A 25,582-nucleotide genomic window follows, 5' to 3' on the forward strand; every position below is an offset into this window, starting at 1 on the left:
CCATAACCCTTTTCTCAGTAAAAACAAATGAGAATTATTCATTTAATATCTCCCATCTCTAGTGACTCTATACAAAGAAGGGCATGCAGATCTTTAAGGGGGCATATTCTTTCCCGAGTCGCCCATTTACTCAGAATATAACTGTAGAATCTATTAAGATTTTTAATGACCTTGTCTGCCAGCTCCATTTCATGTCCTCTGATTGCCTTCAAAGTGTCTTCCTACACTTCTTATACTGGGAAGGGATTATACTGGGAAGGGATTTGCTTGATCCCCGCGCAGTTTAGCCTGGGACTGAAGATAGCCCCAGTTACTATGTGTTGCCATGAGGAGGCACTGCGAGAGTCTTGATGATGCAGAGGTTATGTACTGGCAGGGGGAGGCTTACGCACTCGGCTCCCTTTTTCGCAAAATTTGCTAGCCAGCGGCATCTGGTTTTATACCGGGGCACTAGACACATGCAACACCCTATGGCTCACGCCACCAACACACTGTACTTACCTATGGTTGTAATTATCTATAGCATGATTTTACTGGTTTGTATGCAAAATAATTTCACTGTAGCTGGGTACATAGGTACAAGTGACAATAAAATATCATCATCATCATCCAAAATTGGACTTGTTCCAATTTAGGACCTTAACTTGTGAGCCCGTCCTGCCTTTCTCCATAACCTCTGTACAACAAATAGACTTATGGTAATTGATCCTAAAGTGCTCCCCCTCTGACACTTCAGTCACTTGCCCTGAGAGGAGGTCCAGTGTTGCACCCTCTCTAGTAGTACCCTCTATATATTGATTCAGGAAGTTTTCTTGGATACATTTATGACTTTTTAATCCATCCAATTCCTTTGCACTGTGGAAGACCCGGTCAACATTAGGGAAGATGAAATCTCCCACTAATACTACCTTATTATTTTTAAAGCTATTTGCAATCTTCCCAAATATCTGTTCCTCTAATTCCTCCAAAACAAGGGGTCACAGTTTAAGAATAAGGGGTAGGCCATTTAGGACTGAGACGAGGAAAAACTTTTTCACCCAGAGAGTTGTGAATCTGTGGAATTCTCTGCCACAGAAGACAGTGGAGGCCAATTCACTGGATGTTTTCATGAGGGAGTTAGATTTAGCTTTTAGGGCTAAAGGAATCAAGGGATATGGGGAAAAAGCAGGAACGGGCTACAGATTTTAGATAATCAGCCATGATCATATTGAATGGCTGGTTCGAAGGGCCGAATGGCCTACTTCTACACCTAACTTTCTGTTTCAATGTTTCAAGCTGACGACTGGGACGCCTATAATAAAGTCCCATCAAAGTGATCACCCATCCTGATTCTAAGTTCTACTCATAAAGCCACAATAACTTTAGAATTTAGTCTTTAGATTTTAGAGGTACAGTGCGGAAAACAGGCCACTTGGCTCACTGAGTCTGCACCGACCAATAGACAATAGACAATAGACAATAGGTGCAGGAGTAGGCCATTCGGCCCTTCGAGCCAGCACCGCCATTCAATGTGATCATGGCTGATCATTCTCAATCAGTACCCCGTTCCTGCTTTCTCCCCATACCCCCTGACTCCGCTATCCTTAAGAGCTCTATCTAGCTCTCTCTTGAATGTATTCAGAGAATTGGCCTCCACTGCCCTCTGAGGCAGAGAATTCCACAGATTCACAACTCTCTGACTAAAAAAGTTTTTCCTCATCTCTGTTCTAAATGGCCTACCCCTTATTCTTAAACTGTGGCCCCTGGTTCTGGACTCCCCGAACATTGGGAACATGTTTCCTGCCTCTAACGTGTCCAACCCCTTAATAATCTTATACATTTCGATAAGATCCCCTCTCATCCTTCTAAATTCCAGTGTATACAAACCTAATCGCTCCAGTCTTTCAACATATGACAGTCTCGCCATTCCGGGAATTAACCTAGTAAACCTGCGCTGCACGCCCTCAATAGCAAGAATATCCTTCCTCAAATTTGGAGACCAAAACTGCACACAGTACTCCAGGTGCGGTCTCACTAGGGCCCTGTACAACTGCAGAAGGACCTCTTTGCTACCAGCAATCACCCTGTACACTAGCACTATCCTACACACTGGGGACAATTTGCAATTTTACTGAAGCCAATTAACTTACAAACCTGTACGTCTTTGGAGTGTGGGAGGAAACCAGAGCACCCATGGAAAAGCCACGTGGTAAAGGGGAGAACGTGCAAACTCTGTACAGACAGTACCCGTAGTCAGGATTGAACTTGGGCCTATTTCGCTGCAAGGCAGCAATTCTACTGCTGCACCACTGTGCCGCCCATTCTGTTTTGGTTGACATTCCTGTCAGGTGGCTTGGAACATTTTCAATATGTTCAAGATAATTTAGTAAACAAAGATTAATTGATTGAACGTCACGTTTCCAGTGGCACGCTGATCTTTATTTGATTAGAATAAGCCTATAATTGTAATTTCATAAAATAATCCAAAATTACCATGTGAGGAATGATAGAGTTTTTTTTCATTTTTCACTTCTCAGCTAATTTTCGTCCATCACCGCCCCGCCTCTTCTGAAAGCATTGGATATTTGCAATGGTATGGCTTCAAGGTTCACTGCACAACCTTCAATATCTCATTGAAGTAATCATTCTTCATTTCTGAAACTAGCCATTGAACAATAGTGAAATGGGCAACTTAGGGAATATAACAGCTAAGGCATATTTTGTGCTGGAAAAGAACACCAACATATATATAGATTAACCAAGGTCATTGACACAAATTCTACCATTGCAGTTTGTAACAATGAGCTACTCAGTGCCTGAACCTGAGTGATTCAAAAGGTCCCTCTTTCAGAATTATAATTCAGCATCTATCCTAATGGGAAAATAGACACATTTTCTTTGTACTTGTTTACCTCATTGAGGTTAAAATGAACTGAACCTCTAGTACATGTGCTGACATATGGAAAAAAATGGTTGCTTTTACCACTGGATATGGCAGGTCCTTAAAAAGCAATGGTTAAACGTAAATCGAGTAGCACCTGGATTTTCCTTTGACTACAAAGTGAATAAAATTAGGAGCAAAGAAAAAAACTGCTGGATGAACTCAGTAGGCCAGGCAGCAACTTGGAGGAAGAGAGATGGTCAATGTTTCTGGCTGAGACCCTGGTTTTGGACAGGTGCTGGGACTCAACCTTCAACACCGAAGATCCCTTTGCCTCCATAGATGTTGCTCGATCCACTGAGTTCCTTCAGCAATTTCGAGTCATTAGAGTCATACAGTGTGGAAACAGGCCCTTCGGCCCAACTTGCCCACACCGGCCAACCATGTCCCAGCTACACTGGTCCCACTTGCCTGCACTTAGTCCATATCCTTCCAAACCTGTCCTATCCATGTACCTGTCTAACTGTCTCTTAAACGATGGGATAGTCCCAGCCTCAATTACGTACTACCTCTAGCAGCTTGTTCCATACACCGACCTCCCTTTCTGTCAAAAAATTACCCCTCAGATTCCTATTAAATCTTTTCCTCTTCACCTTGAAATTATGTCCTCTAGTCCTCGATTCCCCAACTCTGGGAAAGAGACTCTGTGTATCTACCCGATCTATTCCTCTCATGAGTTTGTACACCTCTATAAGATTCCTCCTCATCCTCCTGCACTCCATGGAATAGAGACCCAGCCTAGTCAACCTCTCCCTATAGCTCACACCCTCTAGTCTTGGCAACATCCTCATAATTTTTTTCTGAACCCTTTCAAGCTTTACAAAATCTTTCCTATAACACGGTGCCCAGAACTGAACACAATATTCTAAATGCGGTCTCACCAATGTCTTATACAAATGCAACATGACCTCCCAACTTTTATACTCAATACTTTGACTGATGAAGGCCAAAATGACAAAAGCCTTTTTGACCAACTTATCTACCTGCGACTCAAAATTCAAGGAACCATACACCTGCACTCCTCGATCCCTCTGCTCAACAACACTACCTAGCGGCCTACCATTTACTGTGTAGGCCCTCCCCTTGTTCGACGTCCCAAAATGCAATACCTCACACGTCTCTGCATTAAATTCCACCAATCATTCCTCCACCCACCTGGCCAATCGATCCAGATCCTGCTGCAATCTTTCACAACCATCTTCATTATCTGCAAAACCACTCACTTTTGTATCATCAGCAAACTTGCTAATCTTGCCCTGTATGCTCTCATCCAAATCATTGATGTACACTGTAGATGACAAACAGTAACGGGCCCAGCACCGAACCCTGAGGCACACCACTACTCACAAGCCTCCAGGCCTCCAGTCTGAGAAGCAACCTTCCACCATCACCCTCTGCTTCCTTCCTTGGAGCCAATTTGCTATCCATTCAGCTATCTCTCCTTGGATCCCATGAGATCTAACCTTCCAGAGCAGCCTACCATGCGGAACCTTGTCAAACGCCTTACTGGAATCCATGTATACAACATCTGCAGCTCTGCCCTCATCGACGTTTTTGGTCACGTCTTCAAGAAAATCAATCAGATTTGGGAGACACGTACAAAATCATGCTGACTATCCCTAATCAGCTCTTGCCCATCCAAATACCTGTATAACCTATCCCTCAGAATACTCTCTAGTAACTTTCCAACGACAGATGTTAAGCTCACCGGCCTATAGTTCCCAGCTTTTTCCCTGTAGCCCTTCTTGAAAAGAGGCTCAACATTTACCACCCTCCAGTCTTCTGGCACTTCTTCTGCATTGAAGGACGACTCGTAAATTTCAACCAGGGCTCCTGCAATTTCCTCTCTAGTTTCCCGCAATGTCCTTGGATTTATTTGATCAGGCCCTGGAGATTTGTCTACCTTCATACACGACAGTACTTTCAGTACTTCTTCAATGGTAACACTGACTGCTCACACAACACTTATATTAACTGCCCTAAGTCCCTCCGTCCTACTGTCTTTCTCCTCGGTAAATACAGAGGAGAAATACACATTGAGGACATTGCCCATCTCCTGTGGCTCTACACAGAGGTGTCCGCTTTGATTCCTGAGAGGTCCCACTCTCTCCCTTTTCCCCCTTATGTATTTAGAAAATCTTTTGGGATTGTCCTTAATCCTACCCGCCAGAGCTGTCTCCTGACCCCTTTTTGCCCTTCTGATCTCCTTTTTCAGTTTACTCCTTAGTTCCTGAAACTCCTCCAGGGATGCACTTGATCCCAGCTGCCTATACCTGTCCCATGCATCCTTCTTCTTTTTGACCAATGCATCAATTTCCCTCGTCAGCCAAGCTTCCTTACTTTTGCCTGCTTTGCCCTTCACTCTAACGGGGACGTACATATCCTGAGCTTTCGTCCTCACACTTTTAAAAGCATGCCACTTGGCTGATGTCCCTTTCCCCTCAAATAACCTGCTCCAGTCAACTTGAGCGAGACCTCTCATACCCTCAAAGTTGGCCTTACCCCAGTTGAGCATTTTAACACGTGGACCCTCTCCGTCCCTATCCATAACTATCTGAAACCTAATCGAACTGTGGGCCTAAAGGCTCCTCTACAAACACTTCATTAACTTGCCCTTTCCAATCTCCCAATACTAGATCCAGTGTTGCACTCTCACTTGTGGGGGCCTCTACATACTGTTTAAGAAAACTTTCCTGAACACCTTTGAGGAATTGCACCCCATTTAAACCCTTCATACTATGATTTTCCCAGTCTATATTAGCAAAGTTAAAATCCCCTCTACAACAACCATATTTGACCTGTAGCAGTCTGCAATCTCCTGGCATATTTGTTCTTATAATTCTCGTTGACTATTCGGGGGTCTGCATTCCCCCCCCCCAACAAGGTGACCATCCCTTTCTTGTTCCTCAGCTCCACGCATATTGCCTCACTCGACGGGTTTTTTGTTTGAAGGTTTCCAGCATCTGCAGCCCCTTGTGTCTCCAAAATGAGGATCAAATTGGAAACAAATGTAGACCAACTTATCCTTTAGATTCATGCCACCAATAGAGATGTCCAGGGACATGTTCCAACTGGTTTATATAAAAAAATGGAGAACATGAAGGAGAGAGTCAGGGGATATGTTTTCTCCTATATTGTGACACAGCAGTGCAGCGAGTAGACCTGCTGCCTCCCATCTCCAGAGACCTGGGTTCAATCGTGACCTATGGGGCTGTCTGTTTCACATTCACCCCTCTGACTCTATGGGTTTAGTCCAGATGATCCAGTTTCCTCCTACATCCCAAAGATGCACAGATTTTGTGGTAGAATCTTGAGGGAGTTAATGGGAATAAGCAATGAATAAAATGGGGTTTGTAACAGGTTCTTGATGGCCAGTGTGGATTTGATGGGCTAAATGACCTTTATCAAGGCTCAAAGACTCTATGACCCTGTTATTGATCTGTTAAATAAAATTTCAAGGGAGGAGGCTTCACATTTTGAGCAAGCATTTAATTTGCTATCTCTAATTGCCTTGTTGTAAAAGTGTAGGTACTTATAAACTACAGTTTGACACTAAAGGGAAATGTAAAGAGTTTATTTTGTATAGTGGACTCTCTTTCAGAAGCATCTACAGGAAAAGTAGCAAAATCTAATATATGCCTTAAAGTAAGAATTGTTTAATACATAAGAAGAGGATATTCATCCCATCGAGGAAACGCTCAATGTTAACCGTGCTTAGCCGAGATCATTGATACTAATTCTATTTTTTAGTTTAGTTTAGTTTAGAGATACAGCGCGGAAACAGGCCCTTCGTCCCACTGAGTCCGTGCCGACCAACGATCCCCGCACATTAACACTAGGGACAAGTTACATTTATACCAAGCCAATTAACCTACAAACCTGTGCGCCTTTGGAGTGTGCTGAGGGAACCGAAGATCTCAGAGAAAACTCACGCAGGGTCACCAGGAGAACGTACAAACTCCGTACAGACAACACCCGTAGTCAGGATTGAACCTGGGTATCTGGCACTGTAAGGCAGCTGCACAACCGTGCTGTATTATCCTTGTTTATATGATTGAGCTACTCACTTCCTTAATCTGAGTGATTCAGCACAATAGTGGTGTTTAAGAGATCTTTAGATAGGCACATGCATTTGCAAGGAATATGGTTATACTGTTCGATTTTATAAGTTAGTCCAGTAATTTAACCATTATGAAATCATATCTGATACAAGCTATTCACTCCCACTCAGAAGGAACATTCTCAACCTCTATAATCCACATAGATCAAAAAGAATGATTCACTTCCCTTGTTTATTTAAAACACGGTGCATGTTAAGCCATATTTCTCATCTGTCAACAGGTTTGCAAACAAATGTTTCCCCAAAGATCATGACTCACTGGAGACTTAAATCATCTCCCTGCCTTTTAAATCACTGCCTCTATATTCTGTGAATAAAGAATTGAAGGTGTTTGAATACACACAATATATGAAGCAAGGTGGATGAGCTGATAGCACAGTTAGAAATTGAACTTGATGAGCATCGCAGGGTTGTGGCTGAAAGAGTATCAGTGCTGGGAGCTAAACATCCAAGGATACACATCCTAAGGGCTCGACCCGAAATGTCACCTATTCCTTTTCTTCAGAGATACTGTCTGACCCACTGAGTTACTCCAGCAGGTAGGCAGAGGAGGTGGGGTGGCTCTGTTGGCAAGGAATTAAATCCAATCCTTAGCAAAAAATGCCATTGGATCTAAAGATGTAGAATCCTTGTGGGTGGAGTTAAGAAACTGCAAGAGTAAAAAGACCCTGATGGGAGTCATATACAGGCCTCTGAACAGTACCCATGGTGTAAGGTACAAATTACATCAGGAGATAGAAACGGCATGTAAGAAAAGCAATGTTACAGTTGTTGGGGGGATTTCATTATGCAGATAGACTGGGAAAATTAGGTTGGTACTGCATCCCAAGGGAAAGCATTTGTAGATGCCTATGAGGTGGCTTTCTAGAGCAGCTCATGATTGAGCCCACTAGAGAAAAGGCAATTCTGGATTTGGTGTTGTGTAATGAATCAGATTTGAATAGGGAGCTTAAGGTGAAGGATCCTCTAGGAGGCTGTAATCATAATATGATAGAATGCAACCTGCAGTTTGAGAGGGAGAAGCTGAAATCAGGGTTACTGTTGAGTATTTGGAAGAACAGGATCTTTTCATCCCAAAGAGGAGGAAACATACCAAGGGGAGAATGAGACAACCGCGGCTGACAAAGGAAGTCAACAATTAGCAGAAAGCTGGAGGATTGGGAAGCTTTTAAAAACCAATAGAAGCAATAATGAGACAAAGGAAATATGAAGCTAAACTGGTTAATAATATAAAAGAGGATATTAAAAGTTTTTTTCAGATATATGAAGAGTAAAAGAGAGGCATGAGTGGACATTGGATCATTGGAAAATGGTGCTGGAGAAGTAGTAATGGGGAACAAAGAAGTGGCGGATGAACTGAATAAGTTTTTTGTGTCAGTCTTCACAATGGAAGATACCAGCAACATGCCAGAAATGCAAGAGAGTTCGGGTGCTGGAGTGCAGTCGCTATTACTAAGGAGAAGAGGCTTGGGATGTTGAAAGGTCTGAAGGTGAGTAAATCACCTGGACCAGGTGGACTACACCTCAGGGTTCTGCAAGAGGTAGCTGTAGAAATTGCGGAGGCATTAGTACTGATCTTTCAAGAATCATTAGAGTCGGGAATAGTTCTAAAGGCCGGAAAATCGCAAATGTAACTCCACTGTTTAAGAAGGGAGTGAGCCATAGAAAGGAAATTAGGGATTAGGGGTTATGGGGAGAAGGCAGGAGAATGGGGTTGAGGGGGAGAGATAGATCAGCCATGATTGAATGGAGGAGTAGACTTGATGGGCCGAATGGCCTAATTCTGTTCCTTTCACTTATGGACTATGAACTTACGAACATCATGTGGGTTCACATCTCCGCAAACAATTGTGTTCGTCCTCAAAGGGAGGGGCTCGTAGGGAACCTGTGCTTACTGGTGGTATCATGATGGAAGGGATGGAGATACCTAGAATTATTGTACAGAAACAGTCAATTTGGCCGAACTTGTTCATGTCAAGCAGTGGGCACCGTTCCATGTTAACCTGGGTGCGGACTGCAACTGTCACTTTAGTTCCTTCATTAACATAAAGGAATGCAGCTGAGATGGAACATCCACTACCTGATGTTTGAAATGAAAAGTTTTGTAATTCTTTGGAAGGCATGGAAGAGAAGCTATAAAAACAAGAGAGATGAGACCTAGGACAGGTTAACATTGGGAGGCCAATGCACTCCTGCTATTGCACTTTTAGGTGATATCAAGGCAATTAAGTTACCATTGACTGAGCCATTATCTCTTCTGAGAATAATGTGATTGCTCACAAAAACAAAGCAAAGTTTAAGTATCCTAAATAGAAGGAAAACAAAATAGCAGGAGCACCAATGCACACTTCAATTCTGCCTAGTCATTGCCAATTCCAGCATGCCACCGCAGTGAAGCAGCTGGATGAAGGGATATTTTGCAAGTCAGAATGCTTTTCATATATTATATAATCGGTGTGCAAGAAATGCTGGGAGTGGGAAGGGGAAAGCAAACGGCTTCAATGGTTCTTTAATGTCACGTATGCACAGCACAGTGGAATTCATTTGCACAATCACAAATGCACAGTCGCCATATTTTGGCACCATTTACAGTACATGGAAAATAATTTGTCCGCTTGTCTACAGTCGACAGACAGTTGACAAAGATGATAACCAAGGGGCCAATCTTGAAAACAGAAATGATAAGAGAACATTGATCTCATTTGTTTATGAGGTTTGTGACATCCACTTCTACAACAGACATGCAGGAGCCGTGAGTGGATTCCTTAAGACAGGGCTGCAGCACCTTCTAGGAAGTCTCTAATATTCAGCAGCAATAAAAGAAAGTAAGAAGAGTCTTGGCAGCTTTGGACCTACTGCGAACATTAAACAAACAGATGCCCTGAGTGCAAGGTTTAATAGAATATTTTTAGTGGGCTTATAAGACTTAATTTGGTTTACTCTCACACTGATGAGCATCTTTGAAAAGATGTGCCCAACCAGAGAAAGCAATGGGCTCGGACAGAGTCCCTGTTCGCATTGTTCGGAACGCCATGGGCCAACTAGCGGGAGGGTTCATGTACATCTTTAATCTCTCATTCCATTCTGAGGTATCCACCTGCTTCAAGAAGACCACTATCAGCCAAAGAAAATCAAGATCTCATGCCTTAATGACGACCATGCCCTGGCATCCATTGACATCCACCATCATGAAGTGCTGATATGGCACACATTAAATCCAGTCTACCAAGCAACATTGATCCAATGCAGTTCACCTACCGCCACAACAGGTCCAGAACTGATGCCCAAAAAGTGTTAAAAATTGACAATAAAATGAACAATTTTACCTCCTAGTTTAATATCGTTCAGCATTCTTCACTCATTTGGCTACCAAACCAACTTGATAACTTCAATTTTGCTCAACACCCATTCATCCATTTTGATTGGATGCCCGGCTAACTTGAAGACATTGCTTTTGCTACAAATTTTCTATGAAAAATCAGAAAACAGGTCTTGTTTGTAAAATAAAGGTCCATGCCACAGAACTCATTGTAGCTTCACGGGAAAGTTACTCCGAGGAAAAATGTTCCCGATGTTGGGGGAGTCCAGAACCAGGGGTCACAGTTTAACAATAAGGGGTAGGCCATTTAGGACTGAGATGAGAAAAAACGTTTTCAACCAAAGAGTTGTAAATCTGTGGAATTCTCTGCCACAGAATGCAGTGAGGCCAATTCACTGGATGTTTTCAAGAGAGAGTTAGATTTAGCTCTTAGGGTTAAAGGAATCAAGGGATATGGGGAAAAAGCAGGAATAGGGTACTCATTTTGGATGATCAGCCATGATCATATTGAAATGCGGTGCTGGCTCGAAGGGCCGAATGGTCTGCTCCTGCACCTATTTTCTAAGTTTCTATGTTAGTGATGCCATACCAATTGGAAAATTAAAGGAATTTTATTTAGAATGAAATCATCTTTTATCTGAAGAAGTTTTATGAATATTTCCTGCATGGATCCTCTGCATTAAGGAACCTGAAGTTAGAAACATTGCCAATAGACAATAGACAATAGGTGCAGGAGGAGGTCATTTGGCCCTTCGAGCCAGCACCGCCATTCAATGTTATCATGGCTGATCATTCTCAATCAGTACCCCGTTCCTGCCTTCTCCCCATACCCCCTGACTCCGCTATCCTTAAAAGCTCTATCTAGCTCTCTCTTGAATGCATTCAGAGAATTGGCCTCCACTGCCTTCTGAGGCAGAGAATTCCACAGATTCACAACTCTCTGACTGAAAAAGTTTTTCCTCATCTCAGTTCTAAATGGCCCCTTGTTCTGGACTCCCCCAACATTGGGAACATGTTTCCTGCCTCTAACGTGTCCAACCCCTTAATAATCTTATACGTTTCGATAAGATCTCCTCTCATCCTTCTAAATTCCAGTGTATACAAGCCTAGTCGCTCCAGTCTTTCAACAAATGATAGTCCCGCCATTCCGGGAATTAACCTAGTAAACCTACGCTGCACGCCCTCAATAGCAAGAATTCTTATAAATAAAATGAACACAACTCCCAGTTGCAATAAAGCACAAACAATTTGTCATATGGAAAAAAGAGACCTGATTTATAAAAATATGAATATTACCTCATGTTTCTGATGGCACATTCGGGATTGGGAGCCTAATGGGTCAGAAGTATATCCTGGACCACGGATGCCATAGTATTCCCATGTAGCCATGTACACCATCAGTGACCAAGGAAATGATCAGTGACCTCTTCTATGAGATTTGATGGTCCTTCAAAGGTCAGTGGATATTTTTAAGGCAGAGATAGATTCTTGATTAGTACGGGTGTCAGAGGTTATGGGGAAAAGGCAGGAGAATGGGTTTAGATCAGCCATGATTGAATGGCGGAGTAGACTTGAAGGGCCGAATGGCTCAATTCTGCTCCCATCACTTATGATCTTACGATCTAAAGATCTTTATTATCTCCTGTATACATCACGTTTCTGTCCTTGTTTTCAAATATGGAAAGTTTTATATCTGGTATATCTTTACTTTCATTGTCCACTTCTCCTCCTCGTATTTCACTCCTCTCCGTTAACCCTGCTGGTGTCCAGTCGAATGCTTCCATTCACCTTTGGGTTCCTTGCCTCAGTGGTCTTTCATTTTCCATGAGTGATCTCAGGCAGTGATTGTCCGATGGCTATTCAGCTGCAACAGTCCCATTGCCGAGCCCCAGCACTGTTCTCATCCCATGGCTACGTACACATTTGCAGCTGCAGCTCGCAGATAAGCGGCTGGGAGGAGGAATCCTTGACAGTAAGTATTTCCTGCGAGCAGGGATGCTACTGGCAATTGTGGCCGGCCTCCTAGCATGATATCAATCAGGGATCAATTGTGGACATTTCTATTTTGCACTCACAGCTATTCTCCGCCTTGTCAAGGTGAGCCATCGAGGGAATCATACATTTATACAATGATTGAAAACTATTACAAAAATATTATTTATATTATATATCACTGCCATTACATGGTACTGTCTATCACAATGTATAATCACATCATGGAACAAATATTAGTTACCGTTTTGCGAACACGTTCTGCGATATTATAGCATTCAGATATTTTATTCAGTCCCTTAATATTATATTTCTTGACTGAAATTATTCTCTTTCAATCTCGGTATGTCCACCATGTTGCAATCCATACTGTGATATAACATTGTGTTATATTATTATAGTCTCTGATGTTATTGTTTTACTAAAGTAAGCATTACTCTTATTGTGTTACTTTCAGTCTTTGTTATATTGTTTTATATACAGTCACTTAAGGATGTATTTATACTGCAGTAACTGAATCCCACTTAATTCTGTCTTGTTTATATTGGAATTGGATGCAATTGGAGTTTTTTCTTACTGTTATCTACAATGTGCCAATTAATGTCAGCTGCTTTGAATGGGAGCCTCTGCTCTCTCTGAATGTACCACAGTACATGTAACTTCAGCTACATTTTAAAAAAAACATCAAATGATCGTGAGGGAAATTGTTTGTCCTCACCCATATTTATTCCTCAACTAATGCTATCCAGACTGATGAAATAATTTCACAAGTTCACATTCACAAGTTATAGGAGTAGAATTAGGCCATTCGGCCCATCGAGTATACTCCGCCATTCAATCATGGCTGATCTCTGCCTCCCATTTTCCTGCCTTCTCCCCATAACCCATTGCACCCGTTCTAATCACGAATTTGTCTATCTCTGCCTTAAAAATATCCACTGCCTTGCGGATATCACTGTTGTTTCTAGCAGCTAACTGTGCATCAGTTGGCTGCCATATTGACAACATTGTGTCTTGACCATACTTCAAAATAATTTGTTATTATTCACTTATAACATGTGGGACTTATGGGAAATATGTGTTTCATTGTCAAGCCCGGCATTCAGTGCAGATCTCTAACTCCCCATGAGAAAGTAGTTCTTAACCTTATCTTGCATCAGTTTAATACTGAGAGGCTTGTGGGACTGGAATCACATATGCTCGGTCATCTTGTTGAACTGAGGAAGCTTGTCCTCTTGGTGAGGCACCACATCTGAGCGTAGTCTTCCCCCGCACAGCCTCACAGGCCAATTATTGCTTAAGCCAAGAGGCTGGAGCATCTGGCCTTATGTTCAGCACCTTTTAATGGGTTTTATCCATTTCTATTCAACCCTCTGCAAAATGGAGAAGGTTGAATTGTGTTAAATGGGCCTTTGCTTTTAATTCTCAAAGGCTTCAGCTGCATTTCCAGAAGGTCTGCAAAAGATGTCAACCAGCATTTGTGTGGCATAGATGCAATTTTTCTGATGGGAGCCTCCGCAACATAACATCTGGGTTAAACAGCTAATATTTCTCTTGGTGAAATATCATAGGGACAGTATAATTAATTCATTACTGCCTTATATTTGATGGCTGAAGAGTTTTATTGGAAACAACTTGTTCTAGTTTCTGTGATCTGTGCCTTAATTTTCAATCTCCATATGTCATAGTTCTCCCACTTCGCACTTTCCTCTCCCACCCCAGCTGGCTGTCATCAGCTGCCTGAGTCCGAAAATGTGTACAAACCTGTGATACAGATCCTGAACGTGGATACCTGCCCATCTCCCGTGCCCCACATGACGTAAGACAGGAGCTGCCTGCTCAGGTGCACCCCCCCCCCCCCCGTCCCTCTTGTTCCCCTCCCCCAAAGGTACCCAGGAAGAAAGGCACATGTTTCAGTGCACAGACACAAGCGACAGACAAAAAATCAGCATAATGTGAAGCATTGCACAAGGTTAAAACTGAGTCCTGGCTCTCTACAAAAGGATTTTTAAAATTTCACATTGTGCTAATTATTCTATTCATAACTCCAAGCATGAGAAAGTGAAATGTATCTCAATACATAGTGTTCTCAAATTGGCTCCTTGCTGTAACAAAAAGCACATTTATTCTGTCCGGCAGACAGATTCAGAAAGGCACAGCAACATGCTGAAAATGTTATGATATTACTATATTAACATGCACTCTGATGATTTTCTTTTCTTTTCTATAGCACAGGCACAAGTAATTGATGAATTCTGTGATGATTTTATTTTTCCATGTTTGAAATCTCTTTGGAATAGAAAACAGAAGTTAATTTAAAGTTCAATATGTATCTCTCTGCAACCTGGAAAGTTCATTTATCACTGTATGGTGGATGCATGTTAATGAATGCACAACGGAGGCCATCAATAAATCAATATTGAATATATTATTCAACAAGTATTTACCGAAATAGGGGACAATTTGTTATTTTTCATTAGAGAAGTGCTTGAACTCTATGACATGTGATGTACACATTCACAGCTAATGCTAAATGGATGTACAGTGTGCTTATTTATTCTATTAAATATTAGGCAGAGTGATGTTCAGTCAGTGACAGACAGCTAGGCATTGTTTCCTTTAACTGCAATCTTACCATCGTCACTTCAGGGAGAGTTACTCAATTACCATTATCTCTCAGCACTCTTCTATTTAGGAGAGAAAATGAGAATTTTTTTTTTTTTGAAATGTACACAAATGGTAAAAGAAAACATTATGGTAGCTTGCTAGATTGGGGGGGTGGGGGTTACTCTTGGCCTGTCATGAGTATTGTTTCATGGTCTGATATCGGGGAACAAAGCCAGACAGCACCTTCTTGACTGACCTCCACCTCAGAGAGAAAGAAAATAGGAGCAGTAGGCCATTTGGCCCTTCATGTCTGCTCTGTGTTTCATTATCTTCTCCAGCTAAACCATAAGGAACAGGTACAGAAATGTGTTTAAAATGTGTGGAACCACAATAGTGCAGGATGGTATGACATAAATATTTTTGGATTTATTTAATGTACTTCACACGCTTGGTCATTCAAGGACCCAATTTTGTCTGGGAGGAAATATGGAACATAGAATATAGAACAGTACAGCACAGGAACAGGCTTGTTGGTCCATGATGTCAGTTCAAAATGCACATCAGTTTGTACATGGTCTATACCCCTCCGAACCCTACATATTCATGTGCTTGTCCAAAACATTGCTATTGCATTTGCTTCCACCACTTTCACTGGCAGTGTGTTCTAGGTTCCTGCCCCTCTCTGTATAAACAATTGCCTCGTAAATCTCCTTTAAAGTTTTCACTTCTCACCTGAAAGCCTCGTCCTTTTATCCGGTTTTTCGCCTCTCCCAGGAGATCACACGGTTCTTTTGGGTGGGAAGAAGGGCGATAGTGGGAAGGGGGTTGGGGTAGGATCAGCCATGATTGTATTGAATGGCGGAGCGGGCTCGAGGGGCCGGTTGGCCTACTCCTGCTCCTATTTTTTTGTGTTCTTGTGTTCTTGTGTTCTTATGATAGTTACACTGCACTCACAAAGTTCCATAAACACCATATGATCCAGAGCTGATGGTCTGTATTTGTTGTGTGGGATTTGCATCACCGAAACAGGCCATTTGGCCCAGTTAGGCTTTCCTGGACTAACGCTGTACACAAGCCTCTTCCCATCTGCACCCAGCACCTGTTAACCAGATCTTGGTTTTAATAGTAGTGACTTGAGTAATGCCAGATATAACCTGAAGATATTTGGGTCAGTGTTACTACATCACCTTTCAATTTTCCTCAAACCAATGATGGATGAGACGGTTGGCCGGCTCACCACAGTGGTGGGTGTTCTGTAAAGTTTGATTATCACTGGCACACTTGGGAGTTTTCCAGGCAACTGGTTTCAGGCTCCCTTTTAATGCCACGTCGTGTTCAATAAACACATTCATTTAAAATATAACCAGACTTACAATAGAAATGCTTGCTATTGCAAATATATTTTGATAATATAATGCAGCTTTAAATTTTGTTTGATTTGGGAATATTATGAAACTATGGATCAGAATAATCAAATAAACATAACCAAAGGATCCAATGCCAGCAAGAAATGACTTCACCCTTTTTTTTTTTTCCTTTCTGATGGAATGATCTTCTTATGACCCAAATAATGAATGTCAGCAATACTCAACTGTAAGAACACTGTTATAAATTGAACTCTTAGCTGCTCAACATGGATATGCCAACAAGAAATTTAATATAACAAAAAAAAGGATAGTGATCTAGGTCAGCTACAGAATCGTAGACATAGAGTCATTGTGTCATATAGTACTGAAACAGGCCCTTTCAGTACCACTGAATGGCCCACCAGGTCCATGCTGAACATTTATAGTAATCCCATATTAGTCCCATTTTCTTTTCCCCGCACTCCTGTCCACTCCACTTCTACCACTCGCTGACATAATAGGGGTCATTAGCCTACCATCCTGCACATCTTTGGGATGTAGGAGGAAATCGGAGGAGACCCATGCGGTCACATCAAGAACGTGCAAACTCTGCTCCGACCAGAGCTCAGGATTGAACCTAGTCACCTTTGATATGAACCAGCTGTCCAACTGTGCTGCCTATGTTTCCTCTTTGTGAAGCCAGAAGATGGGTTAACACCTGGAAAATAGCACTTCCCCAGGTGCAGCCCCCTCCCAACACTGGCAGAAGGACCTGCCTAGATTTTCACGGCTGAAATCCCTGGTGAGTTTTGAACAAATATCATTCCAACTCAAAACGAAGGATGCAACCAATTGAGTATTACCATCAGAGAAAGCAACTATTGTGGTGGGGATAGGAATTGTTGAAATCTTCTCATGTTCATCCATCTGAGTCATGGACACTTCCACTGATGAAGCTATGGTACCATTTTACTTGTTGAATAGTAGGATCAGCAGTCAGAGAGGCTCCCCAGGCCACAACATGGCCTCGTCTCCTCTGACCCATGATTGGAGTTATACAGATGTACACTAACAAATTTTCCTGGTGAACCCTCAACTGATGTCCAGTTGCCAACAAGAGATTTTAGATAACAAAAAAAAGGATAGTGATCTAGGCGAGTTACAGAATCATAGGCATAGAGTCATTGTGTCATATAGCACTAAAACAGGCCCTTCGATTCACCCGGTCCATGCTGACCATTTATAGTAATCCCACATTAATCCCATTTTCTTTTCCCCACACTCCTGCCACTACGCCCAGATTCAAACATCAACTACAGTTGGTGGGGATAGGAATTGTTGAAATTTTCTCATGTTCATCCACCTAAGTAATGGACACTTCCACTGATGGCGCTGTGGTATCATTTTACTTGGTGAATAGTTGATACTCAACTATCCCCTCCACGACCCCTGAACCCAGTCCCAGCACAAGACTTGCTTGGCTCCCTCACAGGCTCCGCACTGATGCAGGGGGTGAAGAAAAGACATTCGCTGATATAAGGCTGCTTCAGAGATGACCAATTCTCATGCCTTTGGTGATAATCGAACTTCAGATAAAGAACCACAAACTATGTCGTGCATTGTGCATGCCCTGCAGTAACGGATTAGCATGCCATGGTGAGTGTCAATGAGTTTCCAGATAATTATTTTAACATGGGTGGAGAAGATGGTGAGAAAACCAGTTTTTCCAACAAGAAAACGTGCCAGCCACGTGAGCAAGGAAGATCTTACTAAGTGGGCAAATTTTACCGGTGTTTAAAAACCAACAGGCAGGACAAAAAAAACAGGAAGATTGCCTGCCAACCTGGGTGCAACACTTCTTGAAAAGCCTTAAACAGAGCATTATTCATTAGTTCTTAAGGAAAGGTATGAGTACAAAGCAATGGGTGACTTCATTTACATAGCAGTAGGTTTTGTCATGGTGAGTGGTCTGAAATGGCCTTTGTCCATTCTAGACAATAGACAATAGACAATAGGTGCAGGAGGAGGCCATTCGGCCCTTCGAGCCAGCACCGCCATTCAGTGATCATGGCTGATCATTCTCAATCAGTACCTCGTTCCTGCCTTCTCCCCATACCCCCTGACTCCACTATCCTTAAGAGCTCTATCCAGCTCTCTCTTGAATGCATTCAGAGAATTGGCTTCCACTGCCTTCTGAGGCAGAGAATCCCACAGATTCACAACTCTCTGACTGAAAAAGTTTTTCCTCATCTCAGTTCAAAATGGCCTACCCCTTATTCTTAAACTGTGGCCCCTTGTTTTGGACTCCCCCAACATTGGGAACATGTTTCCTGCCTCTAACGTGTCCAACCCCTTAATAATCTTATACGTTTCGATAAGATCTCCTCTCATCCTTCTAAATTCCAGTGTATATAAGCCTAGTCACTCCTAATATCCAGGTTTTCCTTCTCCATCTATCCTGACGATCCCATCTTCCACACCAGTGCCTCTGATATGTTTCTACTATGGTTTCTCTTTCAACATGACTGATGGAGCATTCAATTGCATCCAATTAATTTCTGGCACTTCTACTCTCAATCTCTTTCCCTCCCCATCTGGGCTAAAGATACCTGTAGGGTTTCCCTTTAGGTCAGTTTAGTTTAGTTTTTAGATGCAGCATGGAAACAGGCCCTTCAGCTCCCTGAGCCAATGCCGACTAATGATCACCCATACATTAGTTCTACTATCCCAATTTTGCATCCTACACACTAGGGGCAATTTACAGAAGCTAATTAACCTAAAAATCCACACGCCTTTGGAGTGTGGGAGGTGACCGGAGCACCCACTCTTATTTTTCTGTCTTTGGCCTCCTAACACTTAGTAATAATAATAATAATAATAAGCATTTATTTTATATAGCGCCTTACCAGAAGCTCAAAGCGCTTTACAAAAACAATCATAACATAAAAACAAACAGACAAACTATCCTAACGGAGAAGCGGCGAATAAACAGCGCCAGCGTCCTCTCACATCAGGGTCCGGCAGTAGACAACAAAAAGCACAGGACACACAGATACAATTTTTACACAAACAGCCATCACAGTGATTGCTCCAGGCACACCCTCACTGTGATGGAAGGCAAAGAAAAGACTTATCTCCTCCTCATTCTTCTCCCGTGGTGCCACGAGGTGATCGAGGCTCCCAACTTTTGAAGCCCCCACCAGGCGATGGAAAGTCCCAGGGCCAATACCAAGTAGTGGGTATCCCTGCCTGAAATGTAAAATGACCCAGAAATAGTTTGTGACGGTGCAGCTAGTAGAGTTGCTGTCTCACAACTCTAACAACTTGGGTTCAGTCTTGACTTCAAGTGCTGTCAATGCAGAGTTTACATGTCCCCCCTATAACCACTGAGGTTTTCTCCAAGTGCTCCTGTTTCCTGCCAGATACTAAAGATATGCTGGTTGGGTTAAATGTCCAACTTAAAATAGCCTCTACTGTTTCTGGGTGTTGGGATTGATAGGAATGTGGGGAGAATACATTTCAGGGAAGAATATTTGGGGAATGGGATTACCCGGTGAGCTGGCGTAGACTTGATTGGCCACACGACTCCTTCTCTGTAAATGGAGGTTCGAGAAACACCACCTCATTTTTCTTACTTGGTACATCAAAGCCTGCTGGATATTTAGTTGAATTCAGAGTTTCAGATAATTAGCCATTCAAGTCTTATGTTTCACATTTGCACTCTCTCTCTCTCTCTCTCTCTCTCTCTCTCTCTCTCTCTCTCTCTCTCTCTCTCTCTCTCTCTCTCTCTCTCTCTCTCTCTCTCTCTCTCTCTCTCTCTCTCTCTCTCTCTCTCTCTCTCTCTCTCTCTCTCTCTCTCTCTCTCTCTCTCTCTCTCTCTCCTCTCTCTCTCTCTCTCTCTCTCTCTCTCTCTCTCTCTCTCTCTCTCTCTCTCTCTCTCTCTCTTCCTTCACCACCCTCTTAGCTGGCACTACCAACTCCTGACAACATCATTCAATACCTCGTCTCCACCCATTCACAAACTTCTTTTGTTGTCTCTGTGACTTCACACATCACTGCAACCTTAAAGCTTATTTATTTTCCAATTTTTCTGTGTTATGCCAGTCATTGAGCTGAAATTTTAATTTTGGTTCTTTATCCACAAATGCTGGCTGACCGGTTGTGCATGTTGACCATTTTCTGATTTTGTTTTTATAAAATTGCAGAACTTTGGTTAACCAAGTTGCTTAAGTGTTTATCACTCCTTGCTATTGTACACACAAATAATCTGCCTTTCAATTTGAAAAGCAAAACAAATTGCCAGAATTACCCCGTCTTGAAATCAATAGCTTTGAGTTTAAACCCTTTTTCACAGTATGATGTAAAATTGAATAGATTGTAGCACTTTCATTGTTCCAAAAAACATTACAGTCAATTAAATACATTTTGGAGTGTGCTCACTGTTGTAATGTAGGAAACACACAACTGACTTGAACACAGCACACCTCCACAAACAGCAATGTGATGATAACAATCAGATCATTTTGATAAGAAATGTTGGTGGGTGTATGAATAATGACCTTGATATCAGAAATAACATCCTTGCTCTTCTTCAAAATAGTACCAAAAGATCTTTAATATCTCAGAGGCTTAACATCTCATCTAATTATCCCGGCTCAAACAGTCAATTCTGGGGTGGGGGTTAAGAACCATTCTGATGGGTTGGTGATTCATCGCGAGCTAAGAGTTAAAACCCATACTAAAATATTCAAGAATGTCAGATTTAAAACAATACCCACTATTGCTGACAGCTCTCATTTCATCCGAAACTACTTCATAAACAGCGAGCTGAAGATATGTTTCAGCCAGCTGCGTAATTTTGATTTTGTTTTCACTGTCTAGTAAGTTTCTCTCCATACTCAGTTCCCTGATGCATTAGTTTTACATAAGCTTCTGCTTTACTACTGTCATTTAAACATTTTTTTTTACTACAGATCTCATTATATTTACAAGAATCATTGGCCTTTTTGAAACAGAACATTTTCTAGCTCTGGGAGATTATTTATATCTGTCATGTTAGTCAATGGCTGTGTATTTAAACCAGTTCAGCCCAGTTTGCTCTAAATTATTTCCAGTGACTTCTTGTGCCTTTTTCAACAGATCTGAAGTTGATCTAACCCTGGGTGGCAGCCCCCTTGTTGCTGTTTTAACTTATACTATCCGGAGGCTTTCCTTTATGAATGTGAAATAAGGTAACAAACACTTACTTGACGCTTTGTGCCCAAGACCACAAGAAATTACAGAGACATCTAGATGTAGCCCAGTCCATTGCACATACCAGACTTCCCACCATTAATTCCATCTGCCCTTCACTCTGCCTCAGAAAGGTAACCCACATAAACAAGGCATGCCCCTCCCTGGCCATTCCTTCTTCTCCCTGCTTCCAGCTGGCAGAAGCTCGAAAGCCTTCACCGGCAGACTCAGGTACAGGTTCTTCCCTCTATTTTCAGTCTTCTGAACCATTCTTCCATAAAATAAGAATTATCCGATTCCCCTCTGCCCCATTGTGGACATTGGATTTTCTCTATGGAAATGATGCCCTACAATGTTTAGAACTATATTCTGTACTTTGTATCTTCTGCATTGATCTATCTATTGCACTTGAGTTTAACATGATTGTATTAATATATGAGACTCAACGTAGACATAGCCACCCTTCAGGAAACAAGGCTGGCAGACTCGGGCACATTGAAGGAGAAGGACTACACGTTCTACTGGCAGGGGAAGGACTCTGACGAGCCCAGAGAGCACAGAGTAGGCGTCACAGTAAGGAACAGCCTGCTGAACACGGTGGAACCAGGCAGGAATGGCTCAGAGTGACTCCTGACTCTCTGCCTCAACACCACCGCAGGCCCGGTCACCCGTGTCAGCATGTATGCCCCAACACTGTCCTCCACATCAGACACAAAGGATGAGTTCTATGAGAACCTCGCATCCATCATCAGCAGCATCCCCAGCAAGGAAGAACTTGTTCTCTTGGGCGACTTCAACGCCAGAGTGGGCGCAGACCACGAATCGTGGTCTTCCTGCCTTGGGCAGTTTGGTGTGGGCACATGGTATCCTGGAGACACCCACGCTCAAAGCACTGGCATCAACTGGATCTGATCCTAGTCAGACGTGCCGCCCTCAAGAACGTTCTCCGCACACGCTCCCACCACAGTGTGGACTGCGACACAGACCACTCCTTGGTGTGTTGCAAGATCAGGCTGCAACCAAAGAGGTTCTACCATACTAAGAAGCAGGGGAATCCCGCATCAATGTCAGAAAGATGCCCCATCCAGACCTCGTGCAACAGTTTGCAGAGGCTTTTGAGAGAGAACTTGGCACCTCGTGTCCTGGAGACTCTGCAACAGAGAAGTGGGAAACTCTGCGGGACACCATGCCGCACTGCCTTGGCTAGCTTTGGGAAGAAGATCTCAAAGACACACGACTGGTTTGAGGCCAAGTCGACTTGACATCTTTTTGTTGAATAGATACAACGCTTGAGTGTGCACAGCCCTTTGGGCAGAAGGTTCCAAAGATTCACCAACTTCTGGATGAACACATTTCTTCTCATCTCAGGCCTGAATGGCCAATCGTTTATTTTGTAACCAAGACCCTTGGTTATAGATACCCCAGCCAGGCAGAACATCAACTCTCCATCTACGCTCTCAAACTCCACAGGAATTTTGTATGTTTCAAAGAAATCACCCTAAGTCTTCCTTTTTCTTTTAATCATAGATCGATCTTTCCCCTTACCACCCCCCAGGAATGAATCAGGGAAAGCTCTGTTGCTCTCCCTCTATTTCCAGTATATTATTACAAGTGCCATCTCACCAGGGAGGCTGATTCACATTTGTTTCTCATGCACTTCACCGGGCAGCAGTCTCATCAAGCAAGCAAGATTTTGATGCGTGTCTCTCTGATTCTTTTAGCAAAAACAGAATTGGTTTGATTTTGCTCATCAGTTTATAAGCTGCACATGCTTACAATGTCATTGCTCTCCAGAGTGCAGGTAATTGGACAATACAAAATGTAGAAACAAGGAACTGCAGATGCTGATTTACAAAAAAGGACACAAAGTGCTGGAGTAACTCAGCAGGTCAGGCAGCATCTTTGGAGAACATGGATGGATGGACAATGTTTTGAGTCAGGACCCTTCCAGTCTGAGGAAGGGTCCCACCCAAAATATCACCTACCCATGTTGTCCAAAGATGCTGCCTGATCCACTGAGTTATTCCAGCAGTTCGTGTCCTTAATTGGATAATTCCCTTGTCGATCAAGTTCATTGATTGGATTGCTGTAAGTGACTGGCGTTGGTTTTATTCACGTAATCTGTAGATAACTATCGTCCCCACACTGACTTCTTATATAGAATTATCCTGCTGTTATGGAGAAAAGTTGATGTTGCTTCAGTTCATCGCATGGCCTATATTATTTGGCTGAATGACCTTTTTGCTGTATTATGCACTGTTTGCTGATTGTCCAGTTGCATGCACTACTGCAGCTATAATTCATTATTGATGCACTGTAAACATATATATTCAGTCATTTGAAATGTCGTGCTTGACTTTATTCTCTTGTGGGTAGTGCTAAGCTGGTTTTAGAATAATCACCACACATTACACTCCATCCCAAGGTTTAATTTTAGAAAAGGAGCATAAGGCCTAGCACAAACATACAGTAAGTGGGTGAATTTCTAATGAATAATGTGCTTTATTAGTTCATTTATTTTAATCAAGAAGGAGTACTGGTACCCTTATTGGTACCCTTATATCCCGAAAAAACTCCGGTCTGCTTGTTTAACTAAAAAATCTTCTAAAGTTCTGCCACAAACCGTTCCACTCGCCTGTCACTCTTGTGTTTGCTGACATCTGTTGAATACTGGCTAGGCCACAGTTTGATTTTAACAATCTCTTCCTGTTTTCAAACCTCTCCATAGTCTTTGCTCCCTCTCTTTCCCCACACCTCCAAATCTCGGTTATTTTCTCCAACCCCTCAAACCCATCAAGATCTATCCTCTAATTCTGGCCCTTTGCTCATTCATGAGTTTAATTCTCCCATCAATTGTGGTCGTGCCTATATCTGCCTCTGCAATTCCCTCCCTAAACACTATCTCCTCTTCTAATACACGCCATTAAACCTACCTTTTTGAGTAATGTCTTCGTCATTTCCCCTTTTATGTGGGTTGGTGCCAATCTTTGACTGATAGTTTTCCTTGGGATGACTTGTTCCATTAAAAGTGCTATAGAAATGAAAGTTAATGTTGCTGCCATTATGCGTCTGAGATTACTTGCCATCCTTTGTGTGTCTGTTCTTTAGGCTAAGCAGCTTAACGCCTATCATATATCACGGCCAGTGCAACTGTTTCTTTCTATGACACCCAATATCATCATCATGCTTTCCTGGAGCAGTTCCAAGGAATGCCTGTTTCATTCTTTATGATTAATCACTCACTCACTAACTGTGGGAACGCAAGGAAATGTAATGCATTACTTTAGAGGATGCCATGTCTTCAATGAGTCACATCTGCATGGAACAGGTGGGGGAAGTGATGACGATGATTGTACAACTTTAGATAGCTCCTCTGTCCCTCCCGTCCCCTCCTCCTTCCCAGATCTCCCTCTATCTTCCTGTCTCCACCTATATCCTTCCTTTGTCCCGCCCCCCTGACATCAGTCTGAAGAAGGGTCTCGACCCGAAACGTCACCCATTCCTTCTCTCCTGAGATGCTGCCTGACCTGCTGAGTTACTCCAGCATTTTATGAAGAAATACCGATGATTGTATCTACATTCAAGAGTTTAATTTTAGTGTAGTTTAGAGATACAGCACCGAAACATGCCCTTTGGCCCACCGAGTCTGCGCCGACCACCGATTCCTGCAAATTAACACTACCGTCCGTCCACACACCAGGGCCAATTTGCACTTATACCAAGCTAATTAACCTACAAACCAGTATGTCTTTGGAGTGTGGGAGGAAACTGAAGATCTTGGAGAAAACTTCGACCCAGGCGGCCACGGGTACAAACTCCGGACAGACAGCTCCTGTATTCAGGATTGAATACGGGTCTACTGGCGCTGTAAGGCAGCAACTCTAACGCTGCGTCACCGTGCCGCCCTTATTTGGAATAGAAATAAGAAACAGCAGCCATCTCTGTAATTTTGCACGATTTACACAGGGATGGTAGGGTGGATACGGATTGGAAAGACTGGAGGCAACTCTGCTTGATCTGCTATCTTTTAAGTGATTTGGGACAAG

The sequence above is a fragment of the Rhinoraja longicauda genome, chromosome 4 (assembly GCF_053455715.1).
Source record: "Rhinoraja longicauda isolate Sanriku21f chromosome 4, sRhiLon1.1, whole genome shotgun sequence".
NCBI lineage: Eukaryota > Metazoa > Chordata > Chondrichthyes > Rajiformes > Arhynchobatidae > Rhinoraja > Rhinoraja longicauda.